At 40.5% G+C, this 27,709-nt stretch overlaps 1 protein-coding gene and 2 pseudogenes across 1 annotated transcript in view; 2 read left to right on the forward strand and 1 right to left on the reverse strand.

Annotated features, from left to right (window-relative positions):
* The window catches only part of RB1 (RB transcriptional corepressor 1), a 181,798-nt gene that overhangs the window by 141,558 nt on the left and 12,531 nt on the right, over positions 1-27,709 (reverse strand). The gene's annotated exons all lie outside the window — the stretch shown is intronic.
* LOC117063261 lies at positions 15,171-17,070 on the forward strand (annotated as a pseudogene).
* On the forward strand, positions 23,534-27,131 carry LOC117063257 (annotated as a pseudogene).

Below are 27,709 nucleotides of genomic sequence, written 5' to 3' on the forward strand. Positions count from 1 at the left end.
CTTCATTACTGTAGTTTAAATATTTTGTTCATTTTTAGTTGAGTTTGATTCAAAATTTTTCAATCTAAAAAAGTCACTGGATTCACCTCTCATCATACAGATTAAAAATTAAAGACTAGAAGATGGCCGAATAGGAACAGCTCCAGTCTACAACTCCCAGCGTGAGTGACGCAGAAGATGGGTGATTTCTGCATTTCCAACTGGGGTACTGGGTTCATCCCACTGGGGCTTGTCAGTGGGTGCAGGACAGTGGGTGCAGCTCACTGAGTGTGAGCTGAAGCAAGGAGAGGCATCGCCTCACCTGGGAAGCACAAGGGATCAGGGAATTCCCATTCCTAGCCAAGGGAAACTGGAAAATCAGGTCACTCCCACCCTAATATTGTGCTTTTCCAACAGTCTTAGCAAACAGCACACCAGGAGATTATATCCTGTGCCTGGCTCAGAGGGTCTCATGCCCACGGAGCCTCGCTCATTGCTAGCACAGCAGTCTGAGATCAAATTGCAAGGCGGCAGTGAGACTGGGGGAGGGGCGCCTGCCATTGCTGAGGCTTGAGTAGGTCAACAAGGCAGCCTGGAAGCTCGAACTGGGTGGATCCCACCACAGCTCAAGGAGGCCTGCCCACCTCTATAGACTCCACCTCTGGGGGCTGGGCATAGCCAAACAAAAGGCAGCAGAAACCTCTGCAAACTTAAGTGTCCCTGTCTGATAGCTCTGAAGAGAGTAGTGGTTCTCCTAGCATGGAGTTTGAGATCTGAGAACGGACAGACTGCCTCCTCAAGTGGGTCCCTGACCCCCAAGTAGCCTAACTGGGAGACATCCCCCAGTAGGGGCAGACTGACACCCCACATGGCCAGGTACCCCTCTCAGACGAAGCTCCCAGAGGAATGATTAGGCAGCAACATCTGCTGTTCAGCAATATTCGCTGTTCTGCAGCCTCCACTGGTGATACCCAGGCAAATAGGGTCTGGAGTGGACGTCCAGCAAACTCCAACAGACGTGCAGTGAGGGTCCTGACTCTTAGAAGGAAAACTAATACACAGAAACGACAGTCACAACAAAACCCCATCTGTATGTCACCATCATCAAAGACCAAAGGTATATAAAACCACAAAGATGGGGAAAAAACAGAGCAGAAGAGCTGAAAGTTGTAAAAATCAGAATGCCTCTCTGCCTCCAAAGGAACGCAGCTCCTCGCCAGCAACGGAACAAAGCTGGATAGAGAATGACTTTGTCGAGTTGAGAGCAGAAGGTTTCAGACAATCAAACTTCTCCTAGCTAAAGGAGGAAGTTTGAACCCATCTCAAAGAAGCTAAAAACCTTGAAAAATGATTTGATGAATGGCTAACTAGAATAATCAGTGTAAAGAAGTCCTTAAATGACCTGATGGAGCTGAAAACGATGGCACAAGAACTATGTGACGAATGCACAAGCTTCAGTAGCCGATTTCATCAAGTGGAAGAAAGGTTATTAGTGATTGAGGATCAAATGAATGAAATGAAGCAAGAAGAGAAGTTTAGAGAAAAAAGAGTAAAAAGAAACAAACAAAGCCTCCAAGAAATATGGGACTATGTGAAAAGACCAAATCTACATCTGACTGGTGTACCTAAAAGTGACAGAGAGAATGGAACCAAATTGGAAGACACTCTGCAGGATAATATCCAGGAGAACTTCCCCAACCTAGAAAGGCAGGCCAACATTCAAATTCAGGAAATACTGAGAATGCCACAAAGATACTCCTCAAGAAGAGCCACTCCAAGACACATAATTGTCAGATTCACCAAAGTTGAAATGAAGGAAAAAATGTTAAGGGCAGCCAGAGAGAAAGGTCGGGTTACACACAAAGGGAAGCCCATCAGACTAACAGCAGATCTCTCAGCAGAAACTCTACAAGCCAGAAGAGAGTGGGGGCCAATATTCAACATTCTTAAAGAAAAGAGTTTTCAACTCAGATTTCATATTCAACCAAACTAAGCTTCATAAGTGAAGGAGAAATAAAATCCTTTACAGACAAGCAAATGCTGAGAGATTTTGTCACCACCAGGCCTGCCCTACAAGAGCTCCTGAAGGAAGCACCAAACATGGAAAGGAACAACTGGTAACAGTCACTGCAAAAACATGCCAAATTGTAAAGACCATCGAAGCTAGGAACAAACTGCATCAACTACCAAGCAAAATAACCAGCTAACATCATAATGACAGGATCAAATTCACACACAACAATATAAACCTTAAAAGTAAATGGGTTAAGTGCTCCAATTAAAAGACACAGACTGGCAAATTGGATAGAGTCAAGACCCATCAGTGTGCTGTATTCAGGAGACCTATCTCATGTGCAGAGACACACATAGGCTCAAAATAAAGGGATGGAGAAACATCTACCAAGCAAATGGAAAACAAAAAAAGGCAGGGGTTGCAATCCTAGTCTCTGATAAAACAGACTGTAAACCAACAAAGATCAAAAGAGACAAAGAAGACCACTACATAATGGTAAAGGGATCAATTCAACAAGAAGAGCTAACTATCCTAAATATATATGCACCCAATACAGGAGTACCCAGATTCATAAAGCAAGTCCTTAGAGACCTGCAGAGAGACTTAGACTCACACACAACAATAATGGGAGATTTTAACACCCCACTGTCAACATTAAACAGATCAATGAGACAGAAAGTTAAAAAGGATATCCAGGAATTGAACTCAGCTCTGCACCAAGTGGGCCTAATAGACATCTACAGAATTCTCCACCCTAAATCAATAGAATATACATTCTTCTCAGCACCACATTGCACTTATTCCAAAATTGACCACATAGTTGGAAGTAAAGCACTCCTCAGCAAATGTGAAAGAATAGAAGTTATGACAGTCTCTCAGACCACAGTGCAATCAAACTAGAACTCAGGATTAAGAAACTCACTCAAAATCAGTCAACTACATGGAAACTGAACAACCTGCTCCTGAATGACTACTGGGTACATAACGAAATGAAGGGAGAAATAAAGATGTTCTTTGAAACCAATGAGAACAAAGACACAACATACCAGAATCTCTGGGACACATTTAAAGCAGTGTGTACAGGGAAATTTATAGTACCAAATGCCCACAAGAGAAAGCAGGAAAGATCTAAAATTGACACCCTAACATCACAATTAAAAGAACTAGAGAAGCAAGAGCAAACACATTCAAAAGCTAGCAGAAGGCAAGAAATAACTAAGATCAGAGCAGAAATGAAGGAGATAGAGACACAAAAAAACCCCTTCAAAAAAAATAAATGAATCCAGGAGCTGGTTTTTTGAAAAGATCAACAATATTGATAGACCGCTAGCAAGACTAATAAAGAAGAAAAGAAAGAAGAATCAAATAGATACAATAAAAAATGATAAAGGGGATATCACAACCAATCCCACAGAAATACAAACTACCATCAGAGAATACTATAAGCACCCCTATGCAAATAAACTAGAAAATCTAGAAGAAATGGATAAATTCCTGGACACATACACCCTCCTAAGACTAAACCAGGAAGAAGTTGAATCCCTGAATAGACCAATAACAGGCTCTGAAATTGAGGCAATAATTAATAGCCTACCAACCAAAAAAAGTCCAGGACCAGATGGATTCACAGCTGAATTCTACCAGAGGTAAAAGGAGGAGCTGGTACCATTCCTTCTGAAACTATTCCAATCAATAGAAAAAGAGAGAATCCTCCCTAACTCATTTTATGAGGCCAGCATCATCCTGATAACAAAGCCTGGCAGAGACACAACAAAAAAAGAGAATTTTAGACCAATATCCCTGATGAACATCGATGTAAAAATCCTCAGTAAAACACTGGCAAACTGAATCCAGCAGCACATTAAAAAGCTTATCCACCATGACCAAGTGGCCTTCATCCTTGGGATGCAAGGCTGGTTCAACATATGCAAATCAATGAACGTAATCCAGCATATAAACAGAACCAAAGACAAAAACCACATGATTATCTCAACAGATGCAGAAAAGGCCTTTGACAAAATTCAACAGCCCTTCATGCTAAAAACTCTCAATAAATTCGGTCTTGATTTTACATATCTCAAAATAATAAGAGCTATTTATGAGAAACTCACAGCAATATCATACTGAATGGGCAAAAACTGGAAAAATTCCCTTTGAAAACTGGCACAAGACAGGGATGCCCTCTCTCACCACTTCCATTCAACATAGTATTGGAACTTCTGGCCAGGGCAATCAGGCAGGAGAAAGAAATAAAGGGTATTCAATCAGAAAAAGAGGAAGTCAAATTGTCCTTGTTTGCAGATGACATGATTGTATATTTAGAAAATCCCATTGTCTCAGCCCAAAATCTCCTTAAGCTGATAAGCAACTTCAGCAAAGTCTCAGGATACAAAATTAATGTGCAAAAATCACAAGCATTCTTATACACCAATAACAGACAAACAGAGAACCAAATCAAGAGTGAACTCCCATTCACAATTGCTTCAAAGAGGATAAAATACCTAGGAATCCATTTTACAAGGGATGTGAAGGACCTCTTCAAGGAGAACTATAAACTCAATGGAATAAAAGAGGACACAAACAAATGGAAGAACATTCCATGCTCATGGATGGAAAGAATCAATATCATGAAAATGGCCATACTGACCAAGGTAATTTATAGATTCAATGCCATCCCCATCAAGCTACCAATCACTTTCTTCACAGAATTGGAAAAAACTGCTTTAAAGTTCACATGGAACCAAAAAAGAGCCCGCATTGCCAAGACAATCCTAAGCCAAAAGAACAAAGCTGGAGGCATCACGATACCTGATTTCAAACTATACTGCAAGGCTACAGTAACCAAAACAGCATGGTACTGGTACCAAAACAGAGATATAGACCAATGGAACAGAACACAGCCCTCAGAAATAATACCACACATCTACAACCATCTGATCTTTGACAAACCTGAGAGAAACAAGAAATGGGGAAAGGATTCCCTATTTAATAAATGGTGCTGGGAAAACCAGCTAGTCATATGTAGAAAGCTGAAACTGGATCCCTTCCTTAAACCTTATACAAAAATTAATTCAAGATGAATTAAAGACTTAAATGTTAGACCTAAAACCATAAAAACTCTAGAACAAAACCTAGGCAATATCATTCAAGACATAGGCATGGGCAAGGACTTCATGTCTAAAACACCAAAAGCAATGGCAACAAAAGCCAAAATTGACAAATGGGATCTAATTAAACTAAAGAGCTTCTGCACAGCAAAAGAAACTACCATCAGAGTGAACAGGCAACCTACAGAATGGGAGAAAAATTTTGCAATCTACTCATCTGACAAAGGGCTAATATCCAGAATCTACAAAGAACTCAAACAAATTTACAAGAAAAAAACAAACAATCCCATCAAAAAGTGGGCAAAGGATATGAACAGACACTTTTCAAAAGAAGACATTAATGCAGCCAATAGACACATGAAAAAATGCTCATCATCACTGGCCATCAGAGAAATGCAAATGAAAACCACAGTGAGATACCATCTCACACTAGTTAGAATGGCAATCATTAAAAAGTACAGAAACAACAGATGCTGGAAAGGATGTGGAGAAATAGGAACACTTTTACACGGGTGGTGGGAATGTAAACTAGTTCAACCATTGTGGAAGACAGTGTGGTGATTCCTCAAGGATCTAGAACTAGAAATACCATTTGACCCAGCCATCTCATTACTGGGTATATACCCAAAGGATTATAAATCATGCTGCTATAAAGACATGCCCACGTATGTTTATTGCAGCATTATTCCCAATAGCAAAGACTTGGAACCGACCCAAATGTCCATCAATGATAGACTGGATTAAGAAAATGTGGCACACACACACCACGGAATACTATGCAGCCATAAAAAAGGATGAGTTCATGTCCTTTGCAGGGACATGGATGAAGCTGGAAACCATCATTCTCAGCAAACTATCGCAAGGACAAAAAACCAAACACTGCATGTTCTCACTCATAAGTGGGAATTGAACAATGAGAACACTTGGACACAGGAAGGGGAACATCACATACCAGGGCCTGTCGTGGGGTGGGGGAAGGGAGGAGGAGGGAGGGATAGCATTAGGAGATATACCTAATGTAAATGACGAGTTAATGAGTGCAGCACACCAACATGGCACATATATACATATGTAACAAACCTGCATGTTATACACAATGTACCCTAGAACTCAAAGTATAATAAAAAAAAATAAAAATAAAAGACTAGAGAGTTAAGACTTACTCAACACAACCAGTTAATTGTCACAGACCCAAAACCCACGTTTCCTACCACTTAATTTAGTAATCTTCCATTTAAAGGTATTTTCTTATTACATTTCTATATTGATATCCTTAACATTTTTGCTATCAAAATCCTGAATCGCATTGCCCCCATCAAGAGTTCTGTCCTCTTAACTAGGGGTCTTAATTTCCATTTTGTTGGGAAGGCTGAAGATGCACATTATCTAAAAAACCTCATATTCTTCTTCACATCAAATCCTCTTTTTTTTTTTTTTTTTTTGGAGATGGAGTTTCACTCTTGTTGCTCAGGCTACAGTGCAGTGGCACGATCTCGGCTCACTGCAACCTCTGCTTCCCAGGTTCAAGTGATTCTCCTGCCTCAGCCTCCTCAGTAGCTGGGATTACAGGCATGCCCCACCATGCCCAGCTAATTATGCATTTTTAATAGAGATGGGGTTTCACCATGTTGGCCAGGCTGGTCTCACACTCCTGACCGCAGGTGATCCACCTGCCTCAGCCTCCCAAAGTGCTGGGATTACAGGCATTAGCCACCACACCTGGCCCCACATCAAATCATTTTAATCATCATATATTCTGGTCTTTCTCAAAATATTTCTGCATCTTCATCTATAAATTCCTCTTCTCTTCTGACCTAGACAAATGGATATTCTCCTCCATTCTCAAATTACAACTCTAATACCACCCCTATTCCCTCCCATTTTAGATCACACTGCCTCTCATATCCTTCAAGACCTAGTGTATTAATTCCTTTCTCTGTCTTTTATAACTTCTCTAACAGTTCTCTCTCTCAAAGTTTCCCTTCGGGTACAGGGAAGCTTGCAATACCTGTCCCTCCATCCCTGGACCTTATCAAGCTACTGACTTCACTACACATATACTCCCTCTCACTGTATACACACACCTCTCATTGTTCTCAGTATTCCCACACACTCACCATACACACTATCAGAGTGCACACACACTGCACACACTGAACATACACCCCTCTTACTACACAAATACTATTTTACTGAGGCTATTCTCTAAGTCCTCAAAAATCTTGGCTTTCTAAAACAAATGGCCTTTTTGGGTTCATCCAGAAAGACCTCTAAGCAGCATCTGACACTGCTGCCATTTTTCTCCTTCAATATACCTCCACACAACTTTTTTCATTAGCTTTTTTAAATGCCCTCACATCCTCATTCTCTTCTCTTTTCCTCTCACAACTTTTTCATGGGGTTTCTCAACCCCATGTGCTTTTTTCCCACCATTCTCTTTTTTCCTCAGCACTCTCATCCACTCCTATAGTCCTCATCATCTCCATATACAGATGGTTCTCATATCTCATTCTGCTTTCCAGCCTGATTCCTCTTTTAAGCTCCAGGCCTCCTTTTCCAACAACAATTTGCAACCTAAAATCTGTAACTGATGTGTTTTCTTGAAAATTCCGATGAAAATTATGAAAAGGACTCAGGATAGCACTTTACAAATTGTTGAAACAGAAGAAAAGTAATTCTTACCTAGCCAAAACAATTCCCCCCCACCAAAAAAAGAACAAAAACTGGAGGGCAAAAAATGGGCAAAGAATAAGCACTTTGCCAAGAAAAAAACGTACTTTTGACAAACATATTTTGAAAATGGTAAACCTCAGAATAATGTCAATTGAAGGACATTTTGTTAAGGTACATAAAAATCCTTAAAATAGCTGTTTTATAGCTAAGAATTTAACAAGTAAAACTAGAGTTAAATCAAGATTTAGAGTAACAGAATTACATGCCTGCATTGGGGCATTCCATGTGCCCCATAAATGTGTACACTTGATATGTACCCACAAAAATTAAAAATTAAAAAAAGATTTAGTGTAATAGATGTTTGAAAAGTTATTTATAATAGCAAAAATAGTAAGAAGAACCTAAAAATCTTAATACAGAATGGTTAAACATATTGTGATAGAGCTATATCATAGAATAATATAAAACCCCAAAACAGTTTCAAGGAATATTAAGAGGATATGTAAAAATATCCAACATAGAATGTTAAGAAAAAAATAGCAGAATAAAAAGTTCTGCACATATTTTGATTCCAATTTTGTGAAAAAACAAATAAAAAGAAGAGAAAATGAAAATATATATTAAAATGTTCATGATTATCTTCTATATGGTAGGATTCCTTATTAATCCTACATACATTTTCTAAATTATCTACAATTGTAAAATAGGAGAAAAGTCAATAAAAGTGCTACATTACATAAAGCAGGAGAGAAAAAAGTTAGAAATACTCAAAAAAATCTTTAAATTATCAAAATTTTAATCACATATATTACAGTTTAAATCAAAATCTACACTGAGTACTTGAAGAGAGTACCTATTATACCATCATTTAGTTGAGTTCATTTGAACCAATCTAATGATAACCCCTAATTAGTGACAACTTATACCTGCTTTTTTTTTTAACAACGCACGTACTTATAAAAGAGCTCCACCAAGTGGTGACATAAATCATCTTGGAACTATCAGAAAATTACTACTATGCATGCTATCATAACTAACATAAATTTAAGTTGCAGTTTCACAAGTTAAAAATAATGTTCTATCTAGCTTGCACTTTGTGAAATATGAAAGATGAAAATAAGTCATAAGAAACATGTGCTTTTGTGCTCTATCTCAGGGTCAAAAGATACATCCTTACACATAGTTCATGAGACTATAATAAGTCAGTAGCAGTAGGGTTACATTAAATGAAATATGAAGGTATTACGGAGAACTAGGGGGAAAAGCTGCCTTTATCTTTTACTCCTAGATTTCCTACTTACCTAGGTGATACATAGGAACAAAAGGAATAATATGCTAAGATGCCAGAAAATTTCACCTGTATAATATGAGCTTACAGTAGTCTAGTGTTAAGGACATTCTTGGACGTGCACAGAAGTAAAAGGCAAGAGTGGCAAAGCCAAGAAGAGGAATGTAAAAACTGACCTTACTTGTACTCAATCACATTTTTGAAACAACATGTAGGAGTGAACACCATGTGAATCAGTCACCCAGTTACACAATGCCTTTGTGGGTAAGAAAGTTGATTCTATTCCCAGAAAAATATGTACCTGGCAAATTCAGATTTACCTGGCCATTTGCCCAAAAGTTGAGCACCTGGGACTTCCTCCCTTAAGAACTCTTACAGATCATGCAGTATATGGTCAGAAAAATAAAAATAAATTTGAAAAACTCCTATGGAACTCAGTTCACAAACCTATGTAAGCTCTTAACTGAACTGTGACTTACTTGCTTGCTTGCTCATTTGTCCCTATCTCAACTACTAATATGTAAGCATCCTGAAGGCAGAAAAATTGTATCTAATTCACTACTGTACCCCAAGAGCCTTGTAGTGTCCAGCACTAACACTAACATAGTTCTAAAAAGGAAAAAATAAAAATAATTTTTTTTTAAAAAAGCTGTGGCAGTAGCTACAGAGTGACTTTTTCTCTGTTTTTTTTTTTTCTTTTTTTCTCCAATATGCTCAGAGAAACAAGCAGCAACTGAACCACCAAAGTGTAAGTTAAGACTGTTAGTTCCACTATAATTTCTTCAGCTCCCATTCACACATTGATAGCAAACTGGTAAGTATCAATAAGGTTAACACACACACACACACACACACAAAGAATGACATTACAGACCTCATTTTCTGAACAGATGATACATAACCTACCTACAACTAAGTTTCTGGTCAAGCTCTCTGCTTAGATTATTGAGCTCAAAGCCCAAAAATTATCCATCCAAGAAGGTATAACCATATAGGAAAGAAAACTGCCACCATACTCAAAGGGCTACTAATTGACTTTTCTGCAAAATAGCTACAACACTGATGTCTACTACTCTTGGAAACAAGGTTGAAAACCATTGAGTAAGGAGATTAATTCCTACAACTCAGATCCAATTATATGGATCAACAATATCAACTCCTTTTACCAAATATCACATGTGCTGTTTCAAAAAAGGAAATCACCAACAAACAAATGAGGTGACATTTTTTTCCAGCTTTATGGAGGTACAATTGACAAATGAAAAAGTTTATATTTAAGATGTTCAATGTGATATTTTGATATATCTATACAATAAGAAGTGATTCCATATCCATAGTTTCACTTTCCAGTTTCAGTTTCCCATGGTCAACCATGGTTTGAAAATAGATGAGCAGAGTACCTATTTTGAGAGAAACAGACTACATTCACATAATTTTATTATAGTATCTTGTCATAATTGTTCTATTTTCTTAGTCATTGTTACTAATCTCTTACTGTGGCTAATTTACAAATTAAACTTTAATACAGGTATGTATGTTCAGGATAGGAAAAAACATAGTATACATAGGGTTCAGTACTATCTGTGGATTCAAGCATCTACTGAGGGTCTTGGAACATCCTCTGAGGATAAGGGCGGACTACTGTACTACAGTTAAGCTAATTAACATATCTATCACTTTGCATAGTCACCATTTTGTCTGTGTGTATGTGGTAAGGATACTTAAGATTTCTCTTAGTGAATTTCAAGAATACAAAACATTATTATTAACTATAATCAACCATGCTGTAAATTAAGTGTCCAGAACTACTACTTTTTTTGTTTTTGTTTTTGAGACAGGGTCTCATGACAGGGTCTCACTCTGTCACCCAGACTGGATTGCTGTGGCACAATAATAGTCACTGCAGCCTCAACCTCCTGGGTGCTCAAGCACTCCTCCTACCTCAGAGTCCCAAATAGCTGGGACTACAAGTACATGTCACCACCTGCAATTTTTTTTTTTAATTTTTGGTAGAGATGGGGATCTCCCCATGTTGCCCAAGTTGGTCTCTAACTCTGGCCTCAAGCAATCCTCCTACCTTGGTCTCCAAACATGCTGGGATTATAGGTGTGAGCTGCCACATCTAACCCTTATTCATTTTATAACTGAAAGTTTGTACCCTTTGACAAACATCTCCACATTCTCCCCAGGTCCCCCACCCCTGCTAACCAACTTTTTACTGTTTGTATTTGACTTTTTAAAGATTCTACATGTAAATGAGATCATGCAGTATTTGTCTTTCTGTGTATGACTAATACAACATAATGTCCTTTGGGTTCATCCATGTTGCAAATGGCAGGATTTCCTACCTTTTTTAAGGCTGAATAAAATTCCATGATCTATAACAGAGAGTCCTTGACTTACAAAGGTTCAATTTGCGATTTTTCAACTTTACAATGGGTTTGTCATGATCTTAATGCAAGTTTAACAAGATTTTTTGACCTACAATGGGTTTATCAGTATATAACCCAATCATTAGTTTATCTATTCATCAAATGACAGACACTTAGGTTCTTTCCATATCTTTGCAACTGTGAATAATGCTGCAATGAACATGGGAGTGTAGGTATCTCGTCAACATACTGACTTCATTTCCTGTGGATATATACCAAAAGGTAGGATTGCTGAATCATGTGGCAGTTTGAGTTTTAATTTTTTGAGGAGCTTCCATACTGTTTTCCATAAAAGATGTACCAATTGCCGGGCGCGGTGGCTCAAGCCTGTAATCCCAGCACTTTGGGAGGCCGAGACGGGCGGATCACGAGGTCAGGAGATCGAGACCATCCTGGCTAACACGGTGAAATCCCGTCTCTACTAAAAAAATACAAAAAACTAGCCGGGCGAGGTGGTGGGCGCCTGTAGTCCCAGCTACTCGGGAGGCTGAGGCAGGAGAATGGCGTAAACCCGGGAGGCGGAGCTTGCAGTGAGCTGAGATCCGGCCACCGCACTCCAGCCTGGGCGACAGAGCGAGACTCCGTCTCAAAAAAAAAAAAAGATGTACCAATTTACATTACCACTAACACTGAACAATAGTTCCCTTTTCTTCACATCCTCTCTAATATCTGTTATCTTCCGACTTTTTGAATAATAGCTATGGGTCCTCAGAGTCCTGAGGTGGTGCAGGGTATCACATGGTGAGAGAACTGAGCATCCTAAGATGTTAGCTTGGGATAAAGCGACTGATGCCACTCTCATGAAAACCAATGAATCCATGAATAGATTAATCCATTTATAAAGGCAGAGACCTCAGGACTCAATCACCTCTTAAAGGCCCCATCTTTAATACAACCATATTGGGAATTAAGTTTCAACATGAGTTTTAGAGGGGAAAAACATTCAAACTGTAGCAGATGTCTTTTATTTCTTTTTCTTGCCTAATATTTCTGGCTAGATTTCCAGTACTATGTTGAATGCAAGTGGCAAAGTGAGTATCCTTGTCTTAATCCTGATCTTAGAGGAAAAGATTTTAGGTTTTCCCCATTGAGTATAATGTTAGCTGTGGGCTTATCACATATAACCTTTATTGTGCTGAGGTACATTCCTTTTATACGTAACTTGTTGAGAGTTTTCATCATGAAAGAATGTTAAATTTTGTCAAATTCTTTTTCTGAATCTATTAAGATAATCAATAATTTGTCCTTCATTCTGAAGTGGTATATTATATTTATAGATTTGCATATGTTGAATCATCCTTGCATCCCAGAGATAAATCCCATTTCATCATGATGTATGATCCCTTTAATGTGCTGTTGCTAATATTTTATTGATGATTTTTGCACATATGTTCATCAGGGATATTGACCTATAATTTTCTTCTCTTGTGATATCCTTGCCTGACTTTGGTATCAAGGCAATGCTAGCCTTGTTAAATGAGTTTGGAAGTGTTTCCTCCTATTCAAATTTTTGAAAAAGTTTGAGGATTGGTATTCTTCTTCAAATGTCTGGTAGAATTCACTAGTGAAGCCATCAGGTCCTGAGGCTTTTCTCTATTGGTAGATTTTTGATTACTGATTCAGTCTCCTTATTTGTTACTGGTCATTCAGATTTTATATTTCTTCATAATTCAGTATTAGCTGGTAGTATGTGGCAAAAAGTATGTCTCCTTTAGGCCATCCAATTTGTTAGTATATAATTTGTTCACAGTAGTCTCAAGATTCTTTGTATTTCTGTGGTATCAGAAATGTGGTATCATAATGTCTCCTCTTTCATTCCTGATTTTATTTATTTGAATCTTCTTTTTTTCTTATTCTGGCTAAAAGTTTATCAATTTTGTTTATCTTTTCAAAAAAACAACTCTTCATTTTCTTGCTCTTTTCTATGTTTTTCGAGTCTTTCATTTATTTCTGCTGTGATCTTTCTTATCCCTTTCCTTCTATTAATTTTGGGCTTCTTTATTCTTTTTCTAGCTAGTTCCTAGAGATGTAAAGTTAGGTTACTTATCTGAAGTCCTACTGTTTCCTTCATGTTGGTGTTTATCACTACAAAATCTCCTGTTAGAACTGTTTTGCTGCATTCCACAAATCTTGATGTGCTATTTTCATTTTCATTTATATCATATATATATTTTTTTAATTTCCATTTTGATTTCTTATTTGACCACTGGTTGTTCAGGAACATGTTTAATTTTCACATATTTGTGTATTTCCCAGTTTTCCTGTTATTTTTGCTTTCTAGTTTTACACCATTGTGGTCAGGAAAGATGTTCGATATTACTTCAATCTTCTTAAATATATTAATACTTGTTTTATGGCCTAACATATGATTGATTCTGGAGAATGTTCCATGTATGCTCAAGTATAAAGGCATTCTTTCCATGATAGTTGTCAAAATTGGTGTTTCTGAAGGACAGTCCTACTATTCCACCATCTTGCTGACCTCAGCTATCTAATCATTCTTATTCTACACAATGCTAAAAATTCTCTTAAACTGAAATTTCCATTTTGGGGAATATGTCCTGAGGAGGTACCAAGACAATAGAGGAAAGAATGGGTCTTTCCAAAAGAGCAATAGGTTGGCATTGGAATAAGAAAATTCCAAGTTGAAAGAGAACTGAAAGAGATCATTAACCATTAAGTCTCGTGGTCTGGGAGTTTCTAGGGTTCCAAGTCATATAATGATAATCTGGCAAGTTTTCCAATACTTTAAAAAACCTATATGTTTACTTTCAATAAAGCTACAATAACTAAAATAGCAAATACTTTACCTTTGCTAAAATTCAGCACAGTATAGTAACACAATTTACATGATGGTGATAAAAAGCACTAGTTGGCAGCTTTGTATATCTTGAATAAAACTAGGGAAAATAATTACTTAATAAACAAAGTTTGGTAGACAGTTTCCAAAACACAGATTCAATGTGGGCAAAAACTAATAATGGGTACCTGATGATTTTCAAGTACACTGTAATTCTGAATCAATCTGTCTTTAAAAATAGTTTTTAGAATATGAGAATGCAATATCAAGATGCATATAAATGAGGTAAATTTAAAAAGGAACATAAATAGAAAAGTTTATTTTATATTCTTTGTTTGATAAAATAATTTACTCCAAAACTCTGCTAAATATCTAGGTCTCATAAAGTCGATTAAATGTTTATAGTTGAACACATAAGAGGCAGAAATAACTACCAATCTGAACATCAATAATTATGACTATCAGGCCTTTAAAATTATAATGTACATAAATAAGGAAAATTATAATGTATATAAATAAGGAAAAAATACTTCACTGACATTATAGCCATCTATTTCAAGACTACATCTGTTAGATCTATATTACATTTGTACAGAATGTAGAGATATTTAAAGCACAGGAAAACTCACCTGGAGCCTATAATAATCTCCATAACGATTTGAATCCTATGAGAGAGGTGTTACAGCAGTGTTTGATGTATCCTTCTTGTATCTACTTCTGACAGAAAGGACAAGAGTTAGGGCTTGACTCTTAACTGTTGGGAGCTGGGGTTAGGGAAAGTTAAAAGAAATACCTTGTAGCTATTTTCTATATCTAATTATTTATATCTCAACTTGTATTAGAAAGATTTCTAAAATCTTAAAAAAACAAGGCGGTGGGGAAAATGGCTGACTAGAAGGCGGGAGAGGAGAAGCCCGAAAAGTCGCAATGAGCTGGAGCTGCCTGAGTAGTGGAGAGGAAAGTTCAGGTCGCAGCGCTGAGAAGCGATCAGCTGAAGAAGAAGCTGCAGACCTCCAACAAAGCCTGCAAAGATCTCCAACTTTGGATTTGCCATAGGTAGTCAGACAACAAAGAAAACATCACCCATATCCATCAAACTTGGATCAAGTAACCCTAAAGAAACTGTTCCAACTCTGGCTCCAAAAACTTTCAGTAGCAGCAGCTTTTAATGAAGATAAAGATAGTGAACCAGAGGAAAGGCCTCCAGAAGCCAAGATGAGGATGAAGAATATTGGAAGGGATACATCAACATCAGCTGGACTAAACTCCTTCAATAAAGGAAAGCATGGGTTTTCTGATAACCAGAAGCTATGGGAGCAAAATATAAAATCTCATCTTGGAAATGTCCATGACCAAGACAATTAAATGATGTTTTGAATTGGGATGTGGGGTGGGTATAAAGTTAAAAGGAACAGTTTCCTTTTTTAAAGAATGGTGTAAGACTAACTTTGGAGCCGCTTTTTTTTTTTTTTTTCTTTTTCATCTTTTAAAAGATTGAGTGGTACACTAATAAATGAGAGTTTGAAATTAGAGGTAATTTATGTTTTATATACAGATTTCAAGACATTTGCTTATTTGGTAGTTTTGTGTAATTAGTTTCCCAAGTTTACAGATAATAAAGAAATCAGAAACGGTACCTTTTTAAGAATTGCCTATTTTTTTAGACACAACTATTAGCATATTAAGAGGGAAGCAAAAAGTTATTGTCTATTTAAAACTGCAAGCAGTTACTCTCTTAACTCCCTTATTACCTAAACTTGTCTGGCTCCCAGGAACAGCCTTACAGAGAGAAGGAGTACTGTATTGAGAGGAAAATGTTACTGAACTATTGACTGAAAGTAAATTTAGATAAAATTAAAATACAGCTTTTTTTCTTTATGGGCATTTGTTTTCTTTCAAGTCATCATAAACTAGGTATTGCATTGCTATCAGTGGATACAGATGCTTAGCTCTTAAAATAATTTTTTATATGTAAACTGTTGAATATTTGAAATAGCCCACTTCACCTTAATGGGTCTTGTGTATCTTCATTAGTCTTCAAAGAAAAACCATTTGCTACCAAAGTAAATCAGTATTTTGAATGTGCTTCTCTTGTTTTTTGTTTATTAACTAGGTCCTGTAAGCATTTCCACCAGAACTTGAGGCGAATCATAAGAAAGCTGTTTCTTTTAAAATACAAACCACCACCAAAACTTTAAATGTACACATTGCTTAAGTATTTCGTTGCTTTTATTTTTTAAAAGGTATAAACACCAAAAAAAAAAAAAAAAAAAAATTAACATCGTATGAAGATGGAAAACAAGAAGATGCACTTTCTGTAACTTTGTCTAAGGATTTAAATTACTAACTTGTGAAATGCAATTTGAATTGAACTTAACTACTGGCTTTCTTACTAGTAAAATTATATGGTTTATTTTAAATGTATACATACTGACCTCTCAAAAAGCACAGTTAGATACTGAAATAGAAGGAAAGAAAATGCATCTTCCAACATTTTTTGGAATCTCACCACATATACTTTGTTCATTTGTGTATTTTTTTTTCATATTTTTGTATTGTATATGAACTTTTTTTTCTAATGTGGCAGTTAAACACATCTTTAAAAGCACAGTCACAGACAAAAAAAAGCATACAGTATAAAAATTTCCTTGAAAACTCCTACTACAATATTGTATTTGAAGGCAGCTTCAGACTGTTTTATTGGTGGTAACTGCTCGCTGAGCTCTTTTAGTCGGTAATAACTCAGAGAAGCAGCCTGTGTATATTCCTAACACTTTGTTCACTAGTATTTAAGTTTAGAATAAGCCCCAGGTAAAACGACGGAAATGTATATAGAACTCTTAGTTCTTACATTATTTAATTATATCAAGATACATGAATTTAACTCACTTTAATGTAGGAAAACTATCCATTTTTGTCCATTTTCCTGTTTGTTAAAATAACATACGTCAGGCCGGGCGCGGTGGCTCAAGCCTGTAATCCCAGCACTTTGGGAGGCCGAGACGGGCGGATCACGAGGTCAGGAGATCGAGACCATCCTGGCTAACCCGGTGAAACCCCGTCTCTACTAAAAAATAAAAAAAAAAATTAGCCGGGCGAGGTGGCGGGCGCCTGTAGTCCCAGCTACTCGGGAGGCTGAGGCAGGAGAATGGCGTAAACCCGGGAGGCAGAGCTTGCAGTGAGCTGAGATCTGGCCACTGCACTCCAGCCTGGGCGACAGAGCGAGACTCCGTCTCAAAAAATAAATAAATAAATAAATAAATAACATATCTCTTCTCATATTCTTTTCTTGACCCAAATGAAATATCAACCTAAGGTCAAGCTAGGAGAGAGAAATGACTGAGATGAATGTCTTTACTAAAATACCAATAAATTTGTCAAACTCAAAAACAAACAAACAAACAAAAAAACCAAAAAAATCCAAAATAAGTGGGTAAAGAAAGTCAGCATTTTTTTTTTTTAATCCATTGAGATACGGAGGAAAAAAAAAGAAATTGGGCATTTTTATGGAGGACAGTTTTGGATACTGTTTGCTTTTGTATTCGATTTATTCAATACATATTTACTAAATGCCTACTAAGCACCAAACACTATTCTAACTACTAGAAATACATATCAGTGAACAAAACAAACATTCCTGTTTCCTGGAGCACAGGGAAAAAGATAGTAACCAGAAAGCAGTATAAATAGGTAAACCATATACTATGCCAGAAAAAGAATAGAGTGCAATGGATAGAGAAGTTCAGGGAGAAGTAGGAGCAGGTTACATTATTAAGCAGAGTGGTCACCATAGGCCTCTTTGGGAAGGTGAGATTTGAGCAGAGACTATTCTATGAGCAAAGACTTCATTCTACGAGCAAATTTAAAATTTTTAAATGTGAATACCTTCTGACCTAGCAGTTCTACTTCTAGGAATCTACACTATAAAAGTACTCTCACTTGTGCATGAAAATGCATATATAAGGATAATTCACCACAACGGTTTGTAGTATCACACATTGAAAAACAAACTAAATGTCTCTCAACAATGAAATTCATAAATAAAGTATGATATACCCAAAAATAAAAAATATATCCACTAAAAGGATTAAGCTAAATACAGAGGGAGATGTGCTCTTCAAGATATATTGCTAAATGAAAAAAGCAAGGTATAGAATAATGCAAAACTAGAAACTTTTACTAGTTGCCTCTGAAGAGAAGTGGGTGGCTTAGGGATAGGAATAAGAGACTTTTTACTGTTTATACTTTTCTTTCTTTTGAATCTTGAACCATGTGAATCTAATGCCTATTCCAAAATTACTGATAATGACTTGTTAAAAGGTGTAGATAAGTAAGACGTCAATTGGGTAAAATTAAAATCCTTGTGTATATGCTAGAGGAAGGAAAAACTGGAGGGACAAAGTAAGCAAAAACTATCAGTGGTCATTTCTATGGCTATAACTAGGAATAGAAAGAGAGAAATGTTTCTCAGGGACATAGATGGAGCTGGAGGCCATTATCCTTAGCAAACTAACGCAGGAACAGAAAACCAAATGCTGCATGTTCTCACTTATAAGTAGGAGCTAGATAATGAGAACACATGGACACACAAAGGGGAACAACACACTGGGACCTATCAGAGGGGGGAGGGTGGGAGAGGATGCAGATTAGGACAAACAACTAGTAGGTATTAGACTTCATTCCTGGGCAATTCTGTGCAACAAACCCCCATGACATAAGTTTACCTATGTAACAAAACTGCACATGTACCCCTGAACTTAAAAGTTAAAAAAAAAAATCCCATGCAATGAGATACTACTCAGTAATGAGAATAAATAAATTGTTGATGCATATGCCAACATGAATGAAGTTCCAAATAATTATGTTAAAACAGTAAAAAAAAAAAAAGAAAGTTCAACCTCTTGTGACAATGCAAATTAGTAGAGTCACTATAGAAGAATAGTATGGAGGTTCATCAAAAAAATAAGAATAAAACTACCATATGATACAGCAATCCACCACTGGGTATATATCCAACAGAAATAAAATCAGCATATCAAAGAGATATCTGCACTCCCATGTTGAATGCAGCATTTTTCCCGACAGCCAAGACATGGAATTAACCTGAATGCCCATTAATGGATGCATGGATAAAGAAAATGTGGTACATATAAACAATGGAATGTTATTCAGCCATAAAATAGAATGAAATGCTGTCATTTGGAACCAGAGAACATCAAGTTAAGTGAACTAAGCCAGGCACAGAAGGACAAATACCACATGTTCTCACTTATATGCAAGAGCTTAAAAAAAAAATTGAACTCGTGGAGACAGAGTAGAATGATGATTACCAGAAGCTGTGAAGGGTAGTGGGGATGGGAAGATAAAAGAGGAGTTGGTTAATGGGTACAAAAAGACAGTTATACAGAAGGAACAAGATGTAGGGCTCTATGGAAACACTATATAGTCACCATACAGTGACTATAGTTAACAATAATTTATTGTGTATTTCAAAATAACTAAAAGATTAGAATTGGAATGCTCCTAACACAAATAAATGATAAAAGTTTAAGGTGATGGATACTCCAACTACCATGATTTGATCATTACACATTATACGCTTGTATCAAAATATCACATATACCCCATAAATATGTATACCTATGCCTCCATAATAATTAAATATAAAAAATTTTAAAGTAAAAAAAGAGAGCAACAGAGACCCGCTCTTTATTACTATAAAGTGTGATTTATGTTAAAACAAGTCTATTTATTTACTTATTATTGTGAAAGTAAAATATAGAAAGGTGAAAAAAATGACAAGAAAAATGTTAGTATCCCCCAAAATGCATGCTATCATGAAAGCTGGCAGTTAAAACAGTAACAAACAATTATAAGATTCATAGTATCTATAAGGTTAAATTAAATTAATTTGTTAGCTCCTCAAAAAGAGCTTAATGGGTCTTGAACCAAAGATTTCTTCCATGGTTCCTCATGAAGAAAACACACTGCAGTAAATAATATTGGCCAAGAGTGAACACTTTTATGAGGTCAAAGCCTTTAAGAACAAGCAATTCTAAAAGTAGGCAGTACAATTATATATAAGATATATCTGGCTATTTCATGATGAAAGTTCATGATGATGAACTTTAATAGAGTTATCCAATACACACATTAAGTATAAACATTAGATAGTGAAAAAATAGGGGAAAATTCTTTGATTAAAATGTTTTAGAGAATAGAGAAATTAAGAAAAATCAATAAAACCAGAAAAAAATTTTAAATCACCAACATTGAGAAACTTATAGTTAGACTAACCAAGATAAAAGAGAGAAGGCTAAAATCAGGAATGAAATAAAAAAATTACTACCAACCTTACAGAAATAAAAAGGATTATAATGGCAATGCCATGAACAATTACTTGCCAATGAACTAGATAACTTAGATGAGGTAGACAAATTGCTAGAAAAATAAACTTAAAAAACTGATTCAAAAAGGAACTGACAAACTGAATAAACCTGTAACAAGTAAAATGACTGAATTAGTAATTTCGAAACTTTCCACAGAGAAAAGTCCAGGCCCAGATGGCATCACTGATGAATTCTACCAAATACTTAAAGAAGAATTAATATCTATTCTTCACAAACTGCCCCATCAAAACAGAAGAGGAGGGAACACTTCCCAGTCCATTCTGTGAAAGGCCAGTATTATCTTGATACTAAAATCAGACAAAGACATCACAAGGAAAAAAACTAAAGACCAAAATCTCTTATAAATACACATACAGAAATCCTCAAAAAAAAAAATGAGCAAACCGAATCTAGCAACATATCAAAAGGATTATACATTGCGACCAAGTGGGACTTATTCCAGAGATGTATTGTTCATTTAACACCTGAAAATCAACTAATATACTACACCATTTCAATGAAGAACAAAAACTACATTATCATATCAATAGAAGCAGAAAAATCATTTGACAAAATCCAACACCCTTTCATAACAAAACACTGAACACCCCATAAATAAAAAATTCTTCAGCTGATGAAAGGCATCTACAAAAACCTCACAGCTAACATCTACTTAATGGTGAAAAACTGGATGGTCTCCCACTAAGATCCAGGAAAAGACAACAATGTCCTTCTCATCATTCTATTCAACATTATATTGGAGATTTTAGACAAAGCAATTAGGCAAGAAAAAGAAATAAAAGGTATCCAGATTTTTAAAAAAGAAGTAAAACTATCTCTATTTGCAAATGACATTATTTTACATATAGAAAATCCTAATGAATTCACTAAGAAACTATTGAAGCTAATAAATTAGTTCACCAAGTTTTCAGAGTACAAAATCAACATACAAAAACCACCTGTATTTCTATATACAGCTAAGTAATACAGAAACAACCTATGTGTCTGTCAACAGTCAAATGGATAAATAAAATGTAGTATATATAAACAATGGAATATTATTCAGTCATAAAAAGAAAGGTGATCCTGTCACTTGCCACAACACAGGTGGACATGGAGGCCATTACGCTAAGTGAAATAAGCAGACACAGAAAGAAAATTATTGCATGATCTCATTTATATGTGGAATCTAAAAATAGGGGGTGCCACCAAAAACAAATGCAACAAAAACAAAACTAAGTAAATGGGACTTAAACTAAAAAGTTTCTGCATAGCAAAAGAAATAATTAACAGAGTAAACAGACAACCCACACAATGGGAGAAAAATGTTTACAAACTGTACATCCAACAAAGGATCCAGAATCTACAAGAAACTCAAGGAAATCAGCAAGGAGAAAACAAATAATCCCGTTAAAAAGTGGACAAACTAGGTGAATGGACTGGTTTTTTTGTTTTTGCTTTTGCAACACAGTTTCACTCCTGTCGTCCAGGCTGGAGTACAATGGTGCAATCTTGGCTCACTGCAACCTCCGCCTCCTGGGTTCATGTCATTCTCCTGCCTCAGCCTAGAGAGTAGCTGGGATTACAGGCACATGCCACCACGCCCGGCTAATTTTTGTATTTTTAGTAGACACAGAGTTTCACCATATTAGCCAGGCTGGTCTCGATCTCCTGACCTCAGGTGATCCACCCGCCTTGGCTTCCGAAAGTGCTAGGATTACAGGCGTGAGCCACCGCGCCGCGCCGAACGGACATTTTTCAAAAGAAGATACACAAATGGCCAACAAACACGAAAAATAACATCACCAATCACAAGGGAAACACCAATTAAAACCATAATGAGATACCACCTTATCACAGTCAGAATGAGCCTTATTAAAAAGTCAAAAAAGTGTGCGAGGCGGCAGCAGCGGCGCGCGGAAGCGGGGCCCGGGCGGCGGGCCTTGCACCTCGTCACAGCGCGGGGGGCTGAGGTGGACATGGAGGACATTATGCTAAGTGAAATAAGCAGACATGGAAAGAAAATTATTGCATGATCTCATTTATATGTGGAACATAAAAAAGGGGGTGTCACCAAAAGCAAATGCAACAAAAACAAAACTAAGTAAATGGGCCAGCCCCGGATACCCCGGCCCGCCGCCTCACCGCTGGAGGACGAAAGCGCAGGCAGAGTCCGCGCAGCGCGTGGCAGGGGGCCGGGCCGAGTCAAAAGTCTATTTAAAAAGCGGATAGAGGATGCCTCGGAGTGATAAAGACCTGATCCCTGGGGCGTTTGGGGACACTGGCTGCAGTTTCATCACAGTCGATCTGGACGCAAAGAGAATTTCAAGAGCTTGTTGGTCAGGTCAAGAATAAATCTATGCGTGATGTTGTCCTGATCCTGGGTTTATAGTCGTCGTCCTTTTTAAACTGCAAAGAAGCATTTGCAGGCTTTATCTCATGGGCACCACTTGCCAACCTTTTTTTAAATTTCTTTTTTTTATTTTTTATTTTTTTGAGACGGAGTCTCGCTCTGTCACCCAGGCAGGAGAACAGTGGCGCGATTTCGGCTCACTGCAAGCTCCACCTCCCGGCTTCAAGCGATTCTCCAGCCTCAGCCTCACGAGTAGCTGGGACTACAGGCTCACACCACCACGCCGGCTAATTTTTATATTATTAGTAGAGACGGGGTTTCAGTGTGTTGGCCAGGCTGGTCTCAAACTCCTGACCTCGCGATCCGTCCGCCTCGGCCTCCCAAAGTGCTGTGATTACAGGCGTGAGCCACCGCACCCGGCCGCCAACCTTTTGAGGACATGAAGCTGGCAGAAAAATAAAGCGTCGTCCCTCTGCGCGTCCCTCCCCGTCTGCTAGAATGTTTCTCAGGAACGCTCCTCCAGGGATTGCTCCCCAGTTCTAATGGGAGGCCTTTGGCCGACCAGGGAGCTTTAGGTTCCCCAGGTGCTTCTCAGAGGCTGACGAGGGCGTGGAGAACGTGTCAGTGAGCGCCCCGGTGCAGATGCTCATCAGCACGCTGCAGCGCAACGGGGCTGCTCGAGGCACCAGCAATGAGCGCGCTGCACAGAGAGGCCAGAGGGCAGACGCCAAGCCAGCTGCCAAGCCCACCGTGCACAAGGAGTAGCCTGTATTGCCTGCCTGTGGTCTTGTTGCTGACTCTGACCCCATCGGGAGGATGAAACTGCAGACTTTGGCCCGTTGGTGCTAGATTAAGACAATGACGATTCCGTGGACCGGAACATTGGGGAAGCCATCCAGGAGTACCTGAAGGCAAAGAGTGGAGCCACACAGGCAGGGGTTGGCAGGGGCGAATCAGGCGCAGCCCAGTCTTCCAGGGCCGCAGGCAGTGGCAGTAGATGTAAGCCAGAACCATCTCACGGCAGTGCCCCGACTTCCGTATGTCCCCCTAAAACTTGTACCTGGCTCAGGTGGTGGCCCTGGCAGCCAGGTGAGATCCAATGAGGACTAGGGTTCCGCCTCCCCGGGCAGCGCGAGCAGCAACCACTCCTTTGAGCAGAGCATTACGGCGGAAATAGAATAGTTTCTGAATGAGAAGAGACAGCATGCGAACCAAAAACGTGATGGGTCAATAGATAAAAAACCAGACCCAAACGAAAATTCGACCAAGTCACTCTTGAAATCCCACCAAGAGTCAACCGCAAAGGTGGCGCATCGGCAGGGTCTGATGGGCTCCCATAAGGAGTTCGCCTCTTGCAAATCTCCCCTGTTAGCAAAGACGAACGTGCAGCCCAGAAGCCTCAAGTCCAAAGTCACGACCAAGCAGGAGAACAAGGGCAGCCCGAAGCCAGCAGCACCCTGCCGCCCTTCAGAAGCACCACAGAATAAAAGCGGGGTCAAGAGGAGCGCCGGTGCCCTGAGAAGGGGAAAGCGAGTCACGAGCGCGGCACAGGCGCCCGAAGCGTCCGACTCCAGCAGCAATGACTGCACGAAGGAGGCCATCTAGGTGTACTAGCTGCAGAAAATACGCAAGGAGGCCAACGGGGACCTGCCCGAGGGCCCAGCTCCGGGAGGAGAGAAGACGCCTGACCCTCCCGCACTACAGCACAAGCAGCGCCACAAAAAGTGCCTTGCGCGACACCCACAGAAAAACACCCAGCTAGAGAAAGCCAGTGGCCACCAAGGCCACAGACCCTTGCCCGGGACGCCTGGACGCTGAGCATTCCCCACAAGCTCCCGAAGAAAACCAAAGCTCCGCCTCCAGCGAGCCCGGCTTCCAGGAGCGAGTTTGTAGAATGGTCCTCGCGCCAGGCAGAACGTCCGCTGAACTGACGTGTGTGGAAGCAATCTTGGGCATTTCCAAGACTACCCTGCCAGCCCCGTGTAAGGCAGCAACAGGTCCCTGTCTGCAAGCCCACTCTTCTACTCCCCGAACGTGCCTTCCCACTCTGACGGCGACAGTAGCTCCGTGGACAGCGACGACAGCATCGATCAGGAAATCCAGACGTTTTGACCCTCAAGGCACATTCGGGGAGTTTGCTGACCAGAGGTGAGAGCTGCTCGCAGGCTGCCCAAGGCCTACTTTCACCGCCTGGCCCCAACAGCCAGACCAGTGGCCCCAAGGCCCCTCTCTCTAAAACACCGGACCCATCTCTGAGCTGCAAAAGGAAACGTAGAGGCGGCGGCCATGCCGTGATGCCATCCACGCCCAAGAAAACGCGGGAGGTGGTGAAAGATGGTGGCCAGGATGCCGACCACAGCCAGGTGTGAGCCGAGCCCGGCCATGAGAGGCGGGACCTGCCCGTCCAGGGCAAAGTCAACGAGGGTCCCGGGAAGGGAGGGCGCAGCCAGGGGGCCCGGCGACACTCGCATGACGCAGGGCCAGGGTAAGACAGACGAAGCGAGGCGCCTGGACGACAAGGAGAGCTCCGAAGACAAGAGCAGCTCCCTGGACAGTGACGAGGACCTGGACACGGCCATCAGGGACTTAAGGTCCAAGTGAAAGCTCAAGAAGCGGTGCAAGGAGCCCAGGGCTGCGTGCAGGAAGAAGGTCAGGTTCAGCACTGCCCAGACGCACTTCCTGGAGCAGCTGGGCGGGCTCTGGAGAGACTGGAAAGACCGAAGCCCGCCAGTGCTGACTCTCCAAGTCCACGAGAGACAGCGGCGAGGGCCCAGGGAAGAAACCTCCCAGTGTCTGTGGCAGTATGGCAGAGAGGAAGAAGTAGGAGGGCGCCAGGAGCCAGGACATGGCCCCGGCCTTCCGAGTGAGGGGACCCGCCTCTGTCTCCACCTCTAAAGAGAATCCATTCCCCAGGGAATGCCAGGGCCCAGCTCCCAGCCGCGGCTCACTGTCTGACGACAGCAGTTCAGTGGACAGTGACGATAGCATCGAACTGTAGATAGTAAGTTTTTGGCGGAAAAGGCCAAGGAGTCGGTGAGCAGTTCAGAAGTTCAGGCAGAGGGCCCTGCTGCTCTCGGGACTGGGGGCTCATTCAGGCCAGAGTTGCTGGGAAGGAAGGAGCCGGCCCCACCGCCTGGCGTGTGCACGCGGAGCCAGAGGGCCAGGGGGGTCCTACAGCCAGCAGAAGGGCCGTGAGGTGCAGAGAGCGCTGGAGCACAGGGCGCAGCCGGCCTGTCCAGCCAGGGCGGGCAGGGGCTCCCCACTGCTCCGGCCCAAGGGGATCCGGCACCACCGAGGAGCACCAGTGGCCGTGTCTCCGCCAAGGGGCTCTCAGAGAGCAGGAGAAATGTTCACATTCAGAAAGACCAGAGCTCACAAGGGGCCGAGAATGCTGCCAAAAGTGCTTTTGGTCAGCTGCCCAGCAGTGCCACAGCGGGCACCGAGGCAAGAGGTGCTGAGAGGACCTTTCACTTGGGCTGCGGGAGCCGGGGCTTCCTCACCCCCAGCCAGGAAGCTGAAAGGGACTCGAGCGCAGGCCGACGACACCCTGCCCTGGAGCGACTTCACCCTCCGGAGCCTGTGGGCTGCGCTCCGAAGGTAGAGATGCGGAGTGGAGGCGGGGCGTCGGGAGCGGGAAAACCAAGGGTTCCGAGGGCCCCGCCCGGGGCCTGCCCAGCCTACCTCTTGCGGGCTTCTCCCCGCGCTGTCCACCCAGCTCTTCCATTTTGGAAAGGGTGTCTCCCGGGGGGGCAGGCAGGCCGGCCTCTTCAGCCCCCACATGAGGCTGCCTCTGCAGGGCGTGTCCTTCTTGGCCTTCAGGGAGGCCCAGGCCGAGCCCAGCCCTGTCTTTGGAAGCCCATACTTGCTGGCGAAGAAGGACGGCGGGCCCTGGCCAAGCCGGAAGGCACAGACAGGGCTGAGTTTGCCCGACAGGAGGAACTCGGGCTCAGAGGAAAGCATTTTAGACCTGAGGTATTGACGAAGGGTCATCGATAGGGACGACCAGGACGCCTTGGACGGGGACGCCTTGGGCAGTGACCTCAGCGACCCTCCGCGCACGGAGGACAGTGGCAGCAGCTCAGCAGTGAAGGTCTAAGCCCTCGAGTTGTGGGTTCGCGTCCCGGTTTCCGTGCATTTGTGGAAAGGGGCATATCTGTGCGTGTATTCCTGTGTATGTGTGATGGTTCTGTGGTTGCAGGGAGGGGAAACAGGAGTCCGTTATACATAGCCCTGTATAGACGTACACCAACATGAAACAATGCTTTTATTTAACAGATATGTCCTGGTAAATATGATTTTTGTAGCTGTCTGTAAATTATTTAAAGTGAGGTAAAAAGTATTTTTAGAAAATACTGTTGTTCAGTTTTGTAGGGTGTTTCTAACTGCAGTTTTCTGTGTTCTGCACGCAAGTCTTAGATTAGAAAACATTTGGTTCTTATCATCGCAGCCAAGTTCACAGACTCTGATGTTTTTTGGTTGTTTGCTGGTGACAATGTCCATCAATGGCAGCAGTGGTAGCCTGAGGAAGGCCAAGCTACCCTCCCCGGGAATCTCTCAGATGTCCCAAGGTGTCAGTCGGGAAGCTCGCAGGACAGCATTTTTTATACAGAGGACATCCCTGCCCCCTTGCCGCCCCCCTGGTCCTTGGAGGCCAGAGCACATTTGAAAACTGCA

This window comes from Trachypithecus francoisi, unplaced genomic scaffold (genome assembly GCF_009764315.1).
Source record: "Trachypithecus francoisi isolate TF-2019V2 unplaced genomic scaffold, Tfra_2.0 Lachesis_group18, whole genome shotgun sequence".
NCBI lineage: Eukaryota > Metazoa > Chordata > Mammalia > Primates > Cercopithecidae > Trachypithecus > Trachypithecus francoisi.